This window comes from Dermacentor variabilis, chromosome 8 (genome assembly GCF_050947875.1).
Source record: "Dermacentor variabilis isolate Ectoservices chromosome 8, ASM5094787v1, whole genome shotgun sequence".
Lineage (NCBI taxonomy): Eukaryota > Metazoa > Arthropoda > Arachnida > Ixodida > Ixodidae > Dermacentor > Dermacentor variabilis.
Window position 1 is genome coordinate 91,324,583 of NC_134575.1, and position 12,513 is coordinate 91,337,095.

The 12,513-nt window shown below is 47.0% G+C and overlaps 2 non-coding genes across 2 annotated transcripts; both read right to left on the bottom strand.

The window, feature by feature from the left end:
• Window positions 1–8,331: 8,331 nt before the first annotated feature.
• Window positions 8,332–8,404, bottom strand: TRNAF-GAA (transfer RNA phenylalanine (anticodon GAA)). Its single transcript has one exon. It is a non-coding gene; the product is annotated as a tRNA-Phe (tRNA).
• A 1,933-nt stretch (window positions 8,405–10,337) lies between these two features.
• Window positions 10,338–10,410, bottom strand: TRNAF-GAA (transfer RNA phenylalanine (anticodon GAA)). The gene has a single exon. It is a non-coding gene; the product is annotated as a tRNA-Phe (tRNA).
• Between the last annotated feature and the right edge of the window lie 2,103 nt (window positions 10,411–12,513).

A 12,513-nucleotide genomic window follows, 5' to 3' on the forward strand; every position in this document is an offset into this window, starting at 1 on the left:
GCCGCCTCCAACATGTCTCGCCACCTGCGCTGCGGCAGAGCGTCACTGCCCGCGAGAGGCCACCGACCGCGACAGGGACTTGAGGACGATCGCGGACTCTATAGCCTCATTATTTGACCGCCTGAAAGGTATTGAACAAGATGTACGTCGTCCCCCAGTGCCTTGGCCAGCGAGAAATACCCGTGACGACGACGAGCGACCACGCTGCCAGCTATGCGACCGCGTCGGCCACGTTGCGCCCCAGTGCCGGCAATGGCTCCAGGAAAACGGACCCCAGTGGAAGGAGCAGCGCTCTAACTTTGAGCAAGGCAACTCCCGCACGCTTCCCCGACTGCCGCATGATTCCGCGCCAGCAAGCGACGAAAATCCCTTACCGTTGCTCGTGCTGGATCATGTGGACATCGGCGAAAAGCAAAGAGAGGATTCCTGGATGCAAGAAATAATACAGCACCTAGAGCAGCCGAGTGCGCCCGTTGTCAGAAAAACGAAAAGAACGGCACGGAGCTTTCGGCTGGTCGACGGTGTATTGTACAGAAGAGCGAAAGGCTTTCAAGAAGATCGCGCAGCACTCGTTGTCCCCAAGTGTTTGAGATCGGAGGTTCTGAGGCACTGCCATGACGACATCACGGCAGGCCACCTCGGTATCAAGCGCACATGGGAGAAAGTTCGCCGCCGCTATTTCTGGCCAAAGATGTTTTGCCACGTCACCAAGTATGTCCGCTCCTGCTCTGACTGCCAGAAAGAGCCACTCGCCCCCAGGAAGCCAGCCAGTATCGCCCCCTTTGTGACCTTCAAAAATGAGCCACCACTTCAGGTGGGCCAAGGAACTCAACGCGGAACCGAGGATGCCAAGAAAGCGGCCCACCAAATGGACTCTGCTCAGATTCTAGCCGACCAAACCGGCAACAAACGCGACGCTTTTAATGTTGCGCGATTAGGACCGTGCCACGTCAGGGAGTGCTCCGATGATCACGACGCAGACGGCAAATCTGATAACGAACGTCCAAAGAAAAAGAAAATGTGTTGTGTTCGTCGCGTTGTGCGTCAATGTAGTTGTGGTGACCGGAGGCATGCCACGTGTAATCGTGTGTGTGAGATGTCGACTAATGATCGAGGACAAGCCAAGAAACCGCACGGGACTGAACTTTACTCCAACTGGAGGACATTTCATAGGGAGGCTGAGTCTCGAACCATCGCTTCGTATGACACAGACATTGATGTGTATTGCAGCTCAAGCGAATAATCTTCATTGTTAATTTTCTTGTGTAGCGCGCGCGAATGAACTTTGGTGTTACTTTTCTTGTCCACTTTGTTTCCATTTTGTTAAAACGTGTTTGGTGCTTTGTTTTATGTGATGTTCCATTTTTCTTACGGTTACTTCAGTTTTCTTATATGAATCCCCAAATGTACGTGTTTAATTTGTACGTGTTTAAATTGTTAATTTGGTTTTGTAGTAGTGCTTTGTGACGAGTGGGACACTCTTTTTCGTAGGGGGGAGGTGTCGCGAAGACAATGTAACGCGGCCTTCTTTGCTGTCTTTCGGGGAATTTTGTGGGGTCCTTGACGCGGGGCAAACCTTTGTACCTCGACGGCGCCGCGGACAGTGCTGCCGCGCGGCCGCCGCCCCCGCCGCACCTGACGTCACACCTGCACATGTCGCGTCGTCTTCTCACGCTCGGCTGTCAAAGGCCAATTAGTTATGGTCAGAGTGCTTTTGTGTACGGAGTGTTGACGCGACCATTTCTTGACCCCTTGAACTCTGCCGCTTATTGGATGATGTCGGCTTGCCTGATTGGTCGGAGTAACGAAGTAGCCCATTGGTGGAGAAAAGTGTCTCTTGGATGCTGGGGAAACTTATTTAAGGAATAGTTTGGGGTAGTTTAGAGTGAGCAAGTAGACAGCAGCAGACGGCGCATCTTCACCAGGGGAGACCAGGCCGGTCAGGCAGGCCGACGACGACGGGTATGACATCGTTTTGCTTGTATATATTTTGTACAGTTTAAACTTAAGGTAAATACCAAGAGAATAAATCTAGTTCAAATGCTACTCTCGTCGTCGTACCTGCGGATTTGGACCTTCCCTGCCAGAGCTCATCCCCATTCTTCTTCCGTCTCCCTGGTGAGTTGATGCGTCAGATATCTTACGGCTGCGTCACTTCGCTACAATATATCAGTCTATTTCTCCGACCACAAAGCTTCCTTCATGACTGTCAAGAACTGTTAGTGGAGTCTTTGTTAAAGGAATACGTGTGAAAAATAAAAAAAAATTCTGTGATAGCGCATACATGTGTTGCTCGATTTCTTTGCCTCAATCTATCGAAAAGGTGAAACAGCTTATTTGCTGCGCTCAAATTTCGCATTAGGAAGTAACGTAATCGTCGGTAATTTTTTTTATTCGATAGTACGCAGAGCATGATGTGGCCCGAATCGGCACCAAGAAGATCAACACCAGATATAATCAAACAGTGTACAAAACCTTAGAGTCAAAACAGAGAACAAGCACTGTTAGGTAAGACTGCTACACCAAACTGAACTTACGCTGCAGTACGACGAAAAACAACGCACGTGACAGCACTGAAGCAGACGTGCCGGCATTTGATCCAACTTTAACGTCATTCGAGCACTGGCGTCACGTGGCGCAACGGCATGTCCTCGCGCGCAATGATGAAGCCTCTCATTTTGCAGTGCAAGGTTGATATTAACTTGCTCGTAACTTGCTCGCCATTTCTGAAACTCGCTAACTCCGTTAATCGCAGAGGTATCATCGTACAGTGTCGCTAATGTTGCACATAACGCACACGAAACAGTGGTACGGTGTAGACTCCACGAAGTCACTGCCAAAGTCTAAGGTTAAAATAAGAGGCAGGTCGTCTTTGGGGTGGTTAAGCCAGGTTTCAGCTCTCGCACCGGGGATTGCACCCACTTTCTAAATTCGCGCCTTGTCGGCACGTGAGGAAGTCTATGCGACCGGAATTTGCACCGAACAGCTTCGCTGTGTGCTGTCGCACTTCACAACTTACACTGTTGTTGCTCAAAGTGCAGTTGCGGATTCGAGAGCAGCTTATAGAAGCCTTAACAACACTGCCTGCGGAAATTAACTTCGCGACGTCGTAAACCATCAACGACGTCGCGCTGATCCATATGACCACCGCCTATTGTTTCTAGTTTATTCCGGTAAGAAATGAAATCGCTTGTAAACTGTCCACGTATGCGCAGTACACACACCCCTCGGGAGGCGACGCGGCTTGCGGAATGAGTCATAGGTACGCCTATATAGCGAGTGTCACGTGTATAAATATCTCTTCCCCTTTGTTCGATCTCCGGACATATCAGTGATCAAAGCCCGGAGAAAAGTAAGCTCGAAATTTCACAGCTGCTTCAGGCTTGAAGTCGACACTGCATTTGGGACAGCCACTTGCCGGAGCGTGCGGAGCGTGCCTATGCGCCGTACTGTCCGTCCAACAACAACGCACCGTCCGGCACCTCATGCACGTACAGCGCAGCCGGCGTCACAGCGGTGGGCCGGCCACCTCGGATCGTTCTGTGACGCCGGCGCGCAGGTCTGTGCGACGCGCGGCCAAAAGGTCTAGGCTTCCATCCCGACGCTGCCTCCGGCGCCGTGACGGTGGTGCAGGTGGCGTTTGCCGCGGCCTGCCGCGGCGTCGATGTCGACGCGGTGGCGTTGTTTACGCGTGTCCAGAGTACGCCGCCGTTTGCGCGGCTGGTGTGCAGCACGAAAGCCACGCTGACCACGGCCGAGAAGAGGACCACGGCGGCCAGCAAGACCACGGCGAAGCGCAACGCGCTGGAGTCGGCGGAGCCCCTCTCCACGCGCCAGCACCGCCGCCCTGTCCTTGAGCTGCTATTGCGGGCTTCGATGGCGGAACGGCGGCGGACGAGGTGCCACGGCATGGGATCGCCGGATCAGCTGCGGGCGGCTCGTGCAGCGGAGCGGCCTCGCATGGCGAGTTGCGTGGAGTGGACGGGCACGACGCACTATTGTCGCTAGGAGTCCCGGATGCGAGCCTAGGAAGCTTAGGAAGCGCAGTTCGAGCCTGCGTCGCCATGACGCTTGCTTGATTGCCTGGCTTCGAGAGTGGCTCATACCCACTATGGGGGGATTGGCCAAGAATCGGGCTATTTGTGAAAACTGATTATACGAGTCTTAAGAGAAGCACTACAGAGAAATCTTGAATAGCTGAAAAGAATGAATTCCGATAAAATTTAAGAATTTAACAAGGAAATCATCCTGATTCGATAATATATCACACAACAGCTGCACCAGTATCCGTATGGCAATGTTCCAGAGGAGAGGCTCCGAAAGATAGAATATCGGGAATCGTTATATTCAATCCCACCCCATGAAATTCGCCTTGTAATGTATGTTCTCTTATTAATAATAATTTGACACATGACATGAAATGTTATATTGTTTCGTCCTCACCACAGTAGGAGCACAAGCAGGAGGGCGCCAGACCAGATCGATACAGGGAATAGTTTAGCATAGGTATTCGACATCGGCATTCGGTAAACAGGACTTCAATTTTTCTATTGCGGGAGAAATTTTTGCCCCAAGGGAATAGGAGGTGTAGACGTCGTATGGTAAGAGCGGTGTCTCAAATGGCTAATAAGTATGTCGAGCAGAATGCCCTACAGGTTCCAGACCCAGCTCATCATTGTGTTTAGTTTCATTTTCCTTACTGATGGCGCATAACCATTGTGGCGAATTGGCAAAGATTCATTTTATTGAGAAAGAAGTTAACTTACCAGTAATAACAATACAAATTTTCTGGAAGAAATTATTGAAATGCACCACACGGAGAATTTACCAAGAAAACCGGTTTGAAGCAACTAATAAATTTTATATTGTTGAGCAAGCATACCTGTGACAGTGTCCGAGAGAGGAGACTCCCGAAGGGAGAACCTCCAGAATGGAAAAATGCATGCCAATTTGTGCAAGCCTTGCTTCTAAAATGTTCTTTCTTAATAACGAAAAACGGCGACAGATTAAGAGAAAGCTTTATTATTTCAAGGCCTCCCACCTAACTACATGGGAAAGCAAAAATCCGTTTTTCTCAGCAACCACTGCATTGATATTGTTGAGGTTTGTTACTTTTAGAAGAAACAGTTGAGATCTGGCGACTATTGTAAGCGGATTTTTCATTTCGGCCCTCAATTTTTTTTCATGAGAGGTGTTGTAAATTACAAAATTTAAAACAAAACTATAAAGTGAACACCTCTCTAGCTCAGCAATGAAAAACAATATATTAATTCTGAACACAAAATACAATAATGCATCTAAAGCGGACAAAGTTCATATATTATACACCCCTGTTAGATATATAATTTGTCAATATGACATTTGCAATAATTTTGTAAACTTTGTAACAAATCCACGTGAGCAGTATATTATTGAACTATATTAGACTACTTTATATGTTCTAACCGATGCAGTTTACAAAACTGCAATATTTATTTTTGTGCAGAGCTACGAATACGTAAAATATGTGCTTCAATTCATTTCGAACTTATCAATTTCGGGCAATATTCATAAAAGATTTACGCCCGAAATGAATATTCCGCTTCTGTAGGCAGCAGAACTTAGCTTTCTGTCTCAAATGGAACAAATTTCAAAAATATAGGTCCACGGGTTATCTCAAAAAAGTGCTTCTGCAATTAACGCGTATCAAGTATGCGCAATCTGATATGGGCCCAGCTAAAAGTTCCTCTTAAAAAAATGATCAAATATCCTTGAGTCTCCCCAGGTTGGGCCAAGAAGAAGAATGCCAGACCAGCCCTGTGACGATAAGTGTTTAAGGCCGGTATCCGACAATGTAATCGGGTAAAAATTACGTCAGTTCGTCTAGTATGAAAATATTTTGTGTGCCAAGGGAATAGGAGTTGATGATACCCTTAGAAATTAACTATTGCTTGGTTCAAGGAAGTAATTACATGTCTCCTGAATATGGCACTAATTACGTAATTCGTCACAGAAATTAATGAGCGAACAGATAGAACACTGACAGCCGCTGTCGCTATAGGCTGACGGCCATTTCGTTCATAAATAAACCCATGTGTCCAGGTGCCCAAGCCAAGCTAATCAAGGTTACGCGAGCAGGCACTAGAAAATGAAGTGTACGTGAAAGGAGAGTACCACTATTAGCAAATAGCAATGAATATAAGTATATAGAATCCGTAGTTGTGACAACCGCCGGTATTGACGCATTTAGTATGCGTAGGGCTGTTACCCCCGCTCGAAATTCAGCCATAACTACAGGTAAGAAGTCCGGAATCCTAATTGAGAATGACCACTCAACATCTGTAGATAAAATTTCAATACCGGATGTTTCTTCGCATGGTGAGGCATCTGTCACGATGACAGCGTATATTTGTATATGTAGATGTAGAGCCTATGTTAGTGGAACGTATCCCTCCTGAGGGATGGCCAACTCATATATTAACAGCTTTATTAATTTCAATTTCTTTGGAGGGTTGGAGACTCTGAGAAGACGACGTAGGTCACACTTATGAACTTAACACTGGTCCATGCCCCATAGTGGTTATGAGCCCCATGTTCGATGCACAAGAATAGCAAGACCTTCTTGAACTTCACCGTTCCCCTTGCCTTTCTTTTTTTTATGAAAGCAAATATTCACAACAGCTAGGACGTTCAGATATCTTTCCAGGACATCCACGGAATGCCTTGTGTTGTCTGGGTTTGTTGTGCTTTTGCAAGGCAGTTGCACATAACCGTTAGATACATGCCAGAGAAATCGAATAGTCGCACCCACGCTGTGTGTGCCCTTTGGAAGCACGGAGTTGGCCAGCGCGAATTTTGTGTCATTTAGTGGCCGAGGCAAGCTGATTGAGCTTGCACACTATGCAGTGGAAACATGCTTTCTATAAGTGATAATAATGAAGTACCGTATCAAAGAACTGCTAACACATATTTTAGAAATCAAGAAAACTCTACCATGCGCCTCTCGCGCGTGAAATTTCATTAATGGAAAAGATGAATTCAGAAATAATGAATTTGATTATTTCTCAATTTTTTCTGGATCCAAAGTAGAAGCGCGAGATATGAAAAAGCGCCGTGTGACTAGGCGCTTGCGCACAGCGACATTAGTGCTTTCAGACATGCTTCGAACGAACGATCGAGGCTGAACACTGACAGGATATATGGACAGGGAAGCTGAAGCACCTTTTAAAAAAACGTGAGCTTGCAGCGAGTTATTCACCCATTGAACGCGAAAATCACCTTTTAACAGGCCATAAAAGAAGGGAAGTCATTTTCATTAAGCAAAAAAATGCGCAGCAGCTGCTGCGCGGGGCGCCGCAGAGTGGATAATGGGCTCTGTCTGATTGGCTAAGACGATCGTGAAGTCATCATGGGTATCGCCGAGGCTCCCGATTCGAATGTGGCACGGAGCTCCCTTCGCGATCGAGACTGCGACACATTGTGTCGCTAAAGTGGAACTTCTATTTTGTTTGGAGCTTGTCGTTGCTTTAATTGTGCGCAATGGAATGCGTAAACCGTGAACAGGATTGTTGCAGTTGAGCAACCGCGGTGCAATGAAGCTTGGTGCAAGTAGGGGATGAGCACTCTAGCCAATTCCACCCTTCGAGAAATGCCGATTGCCGCTGTCTTGTTTAACTTCAAGTCAGCCCTGCGCGTTCTGTGGGACAAAAGTATGCGGTAAATGTATGTAGTAGCTGGAATTTCCGCGCGTTTCACGACAATTCACTTCATGTCAGATCCTGCGAGCTTGGTGCAAGTAGGGGATGAGCAATAGGCCATTTCCACCCTTCGAAAAATGCCGATTGCCGCTGTCTTGTTTAACTTCAAGTCAGCCCTGCGCGTTCTATGGGACAAAAGTATGCGGTAAATGTATGTAGTAGCTGGAATTTCCGTGCGTTTCACGACAATTCACTTCATGTCAGATCCTGCGATGGGACTCCTCGAGTGCGCATGCGCTTGCAAATACAGGTATAATCGTTTTTATGCTCAAGTGCACTCGTAGTCTTTGAGAACTTTATCAAAAGCACATGACACTACAGGGTTCAACGAACCGTATCTGCTTTCGAATTAAGCAGGTCATCGTCGCTGCTCGGTGTCAGGAAGCGTGTCGCTAGCGAAACATTTGCGTCTGTATTTCAGAGGTCGCCGTTCATCAGGGGAGCCAATGGAAGCAAGCTGGGCAGCGCAAGCGTTGCAGCACCCGAAACAAAATTTGTTTCGTTGCCCCGCTCGCCGTCAATCGAAGTAAAGCACGCAGCGGGAACATATTTCGTACTCACTCTCTTCTGTTAGTAAAAAAAAATTAAAGGAAACTGCCGAAACCCGGGATCGAACCAGGGACCTTTAGAACTTCAGTCTAACGCTCTCCCAACTGAGCTATTTCGGCGGATGTTGAAGCGGACCCAGATTGTCACTGCACTGACAGATGTCCACGTGTTAAGAACCGATTCGCGCCTATCGGTACGCGAGAAGCGCTGGTTATGGTATGGACACATTATAGCGTCACTTAGCCTTTTTGCCCGGGAGTGGGGGGGGGGGGGGTTGGCAGCTACAGAACGGCCGTTTCTTCGCAAAACGGCACCATTGCCCGGCGGGGGAGCGAATGGGTCCGAGCGGCTACCTCTGCCGGTAAGGACGACCGCGGCCAGCATGCTGCCATCACCGCGAAAGCTAGGTACATATTTTTCACGTTTAGTAATGAATGCTTGAACAAAGAAGTGCCTCAAGAGTTACACAAGGATTGCACGTTAGACATTACATAAAGGTGGGCCGAACCCGTAACTCTCGTAGCAGTTGTAAAGGGGGTCCCTATATGCTATTTGCTTCTATGCATACATAAGAGCGTGTGAATTCAAAGAACAGACAAAAATGTTTTCAACAGTACAAATCTATTCCATTTTCACTGATTGAGTGATGCGCGCATGAAAGAGCGAAGGTTAGTTTTGCAACTAACAAACGACTGTCGGGACGTTAGAATTGTCGGTAATTCACTCCAAAGCTGTCATCCAGCATATGAAAAGGAAAATGAGCCGCCGTAATTAGTACCAGCGTCCGGAACAGCTAGCGTTTCCAGGGTCACACCATATTGGCTATGCAATATTCAGATAAGCAATTTTTACAGAAGGACATAAAATAATTTCGTGCGAAATATTGTAAAGCAAAACAAGAACATGATAATGAAATTAATCTCTACTTTAACTGTGCCTTTTGTGGTTATAATGTCGAGTTTCTATCAGGCGGACATGTGCACTGAGTGCTGTGCCCACTGTTGCCAAATAACTTCAATGTACGAGTATATCCAAAGGCGGTGGAAGTGTTATCATGTCTTGCTTTCTTCGTGTGATTATAGTGAGGGGTAGGTATTGACTTGTGATAAATCGGTGCACTTTGTGACCGTAGGCGACAGTTCTCGAAGCGCCGTTTACTGACACTCTCGGATCGAATCCGGCTTGACAATGGGCATGGGGTAATTTGTTGAGGCATATGCCCACAGTCAATTTTTAACGCAACATCCGTTGTTGAACATAAAGCGTACCTCCATTGGCATCTATCCGAGCAACCACCTCAGCAGGATAATCTCTCTCCGTTATTTCCAAATTTGTTCACTTGGGAGCTTCATGCTTGCCCAGACGTAACTGAAAATGACCAATGACGAAATACAAATGGCATGCTGCAAAAAAGATCATTTATTTGTAGACTACTTTGTTTATATATTATTATTATTATTATTATTATTATTATTATTATTATTATTATTATTATTATTATTGGTCGTGGTTTCACTTTCAGCCAACGGCTCTCTTGAAGTAACAAAAGCCGACTTCGAAAGTCTATGCTATTCGTGCAGTGCCTGAGGCAGTGATACCGAACGGCTTTTTGATGGTTGCAAGAAACAAGAACGCCAAATTTTTTTTTAGATTTAAGAGCACATGAAAGCACACAAAAGGCAAAACGGAGCCCTACACTATGGTTGAGTCCAACTGTCAAAGCTGAGTCATGCATATATTAACCCAATTTGTAAATAATTAACTGTCCTCTAATTACAGCGTCAAGCAGTAGTGCCTTGGAACACATCCTGGCATCGTCCTAAAATGGCCTTCCAAATGCATAACATTTATGTTCTCAGTATATACTTGGGACGGACAAATGGGCCTGAGGAGGAGCCTGGATTCGTGCAGGTGATCGTTAGGACGTACGAAGGTCGTGATTCCGACATCCCGGAGACTTACTGAGGATTCCGTTACGTTGTCTGGGAAGCAACACAATATAGAGAAAAAAAAATAAGGAAACGAATGAGTTGTACAGAAGTCAAAAGGAACTGCCGAAACCCGGGATCGAACCAGGGACCTTTAGATCTTCAGTCTAACGCTCTCCCAACTGAGCTATTTCGGCGGATGCTGAGCTTCTTGCTAAATAACCAAGCAATTCATTAAAACAGAATTGTGCGCGCACATTTTCCATGGTTTAGCATTTTCGTGCAATCAATACCACAAGCCACCTGTGGCTCGCAGAAAAACATCATCCTTCGTAAATGTCGCGAACCGTGACATGTCAGCATCTCCGTGGCGGCTGCGCAAGCGTTTTGCGGGATCGCGAAACGCCGGTGTATGTTTCACCGATGCACGTTCGTTGTGATAACTTAATAGAACATTCAAAGTATATGTTGCATTCGTCTCCAATCTGGAGCTCACAAGAGAGAAGGATATAATTGAAGCGGTGCCTGTATACAAAACGACGTCAGCATCCTAATTCTTGTCAGCAAAGCGAATGGGATCACATAGAGCATTCTGGGCATGAGTCGGTGAGCTTGCATAAGCTGCTTGATATAAGTTGCTTGACAGCTCGTAACCGCCTCACTTTAATTTTCTTCAAGACTTCGTACGAACAATCGCCCCGATTTACGTTCACTCATACATCGTGAAAGCCACAAATTTATGATCAACGCTGTGAAAGTCCCATTGGTCCCATCTACAACAACACATATTGACTGGTGGCGGCACCTGCGCTTCTCTCAAGGAAACAAGCACGGTTTGGCGTTGCCTCAGAGACTAACAACGTATGTCGTCTCGTCGTGTTTTACGTTTTGAAGTTGATGTAAATAACAAGCGGTTTTTGCTGTTCACGTGACCTCTGAAATTAACTGCGCATGGTAGCAGCAAAAAAAAAAGGGGGGGGGGGGCATCGTTTTATATAAGTCAGCCCACCTATTTGTTCGTTCATATAAAAAGCGATAGATGGCAGTATGCGTCTGAGGCTTGACAATGGGCATGGGGTAACCAGCAGGGGACGTATTCTGAAACGTTCGCCGCCGCGAAAGTTTCGCCGCCGCGAACGTCACATTCGATAAGCCGACCGCCTGCTCACTCGTGACGTCAGCGTGCACTACCAGCGCGCGCTCTCGAACGCTTCACATCGCACGAGAGATCGCGCCCGGCGAGTGTAGAACGGCTCGGGTGTGTTGTAATCGAGTGCAGAGGCCGTCGCTCGGCTCTGGGCACTGGCCACGGTTGGCTCCGGTCGCTTTATGTAAAGGAAATGAGAGAAAAAAAGTGAGAAATGTTATATTTCAATGAATAATCGCCTGGAAACAACACATGCACCACGCCATCAAAAGCTCTACTATAAGCTACCACCTAACTACCCTGCTAGACTCCACCAGCAACCGAACGCCAAAAGACGTGTTCGCTTATTCAATATATGTCCGGAGCACCGAATGACACCATGACGTTAAAATGACGTAGACAGGAACTACCAGGTGGCGCAAGTGAATTTCCGGTTTTGTCAAAGCAGCCATTCAGCGCGCGCCGCAACGGCGGAGGCGTGGCTAGGGCGAAACTTTCGCGGCGGCGAACGTTTCAGAATACGTCCCTTGTTCTCTTTTCGCCGTTTGTCTAGAATGCATGGTTTCGAGACGCAAAGTGGCACCACTAGATAAATAAAGCATGTCACCGCCGGGATGCACCTTTACATCCGCTTTCTACAAAAGATGAAAAAGAACCATGGTATCATCATCATCGTCTCCACTAATACGTAGCGTTGATTAATACGGGTGACACGCGGAGCACTTTCGATGGCGATTCAGCCCAATCGGGATCGAATTTTTCTGTCGCGATTGGCTTCTTTGCGCAAGCTGCGGGAGGCAACCAATCGCGGTCAAGAATTTCGATCCGGATCGGGCTGGATCGCGATCGAAAGTGGCCGCGTGGGCATCGGTATAATACCTCCGGGTCAGCGCTGTTCGCTTCGGTACCTCGTGCGAGCCCATGTGCGCGTTTGTTTAAAGAATATAGATATCATAAACATGTCAAATAGCGACAGCGGGAGGAGACTGTAGCTGAAGCGCATGTATATGTAGCTGCAGCGGTAGCACGAGTGTCCAAGTACAGAATTATTGGGTACACTGACGCTAGATTTTCAAGTAAGCTACACAGCGCCCTAAATATTTTAATATAATAGGTTTGCTACATCCAGTTTCGGTTTCGTTTAAGGACGCTT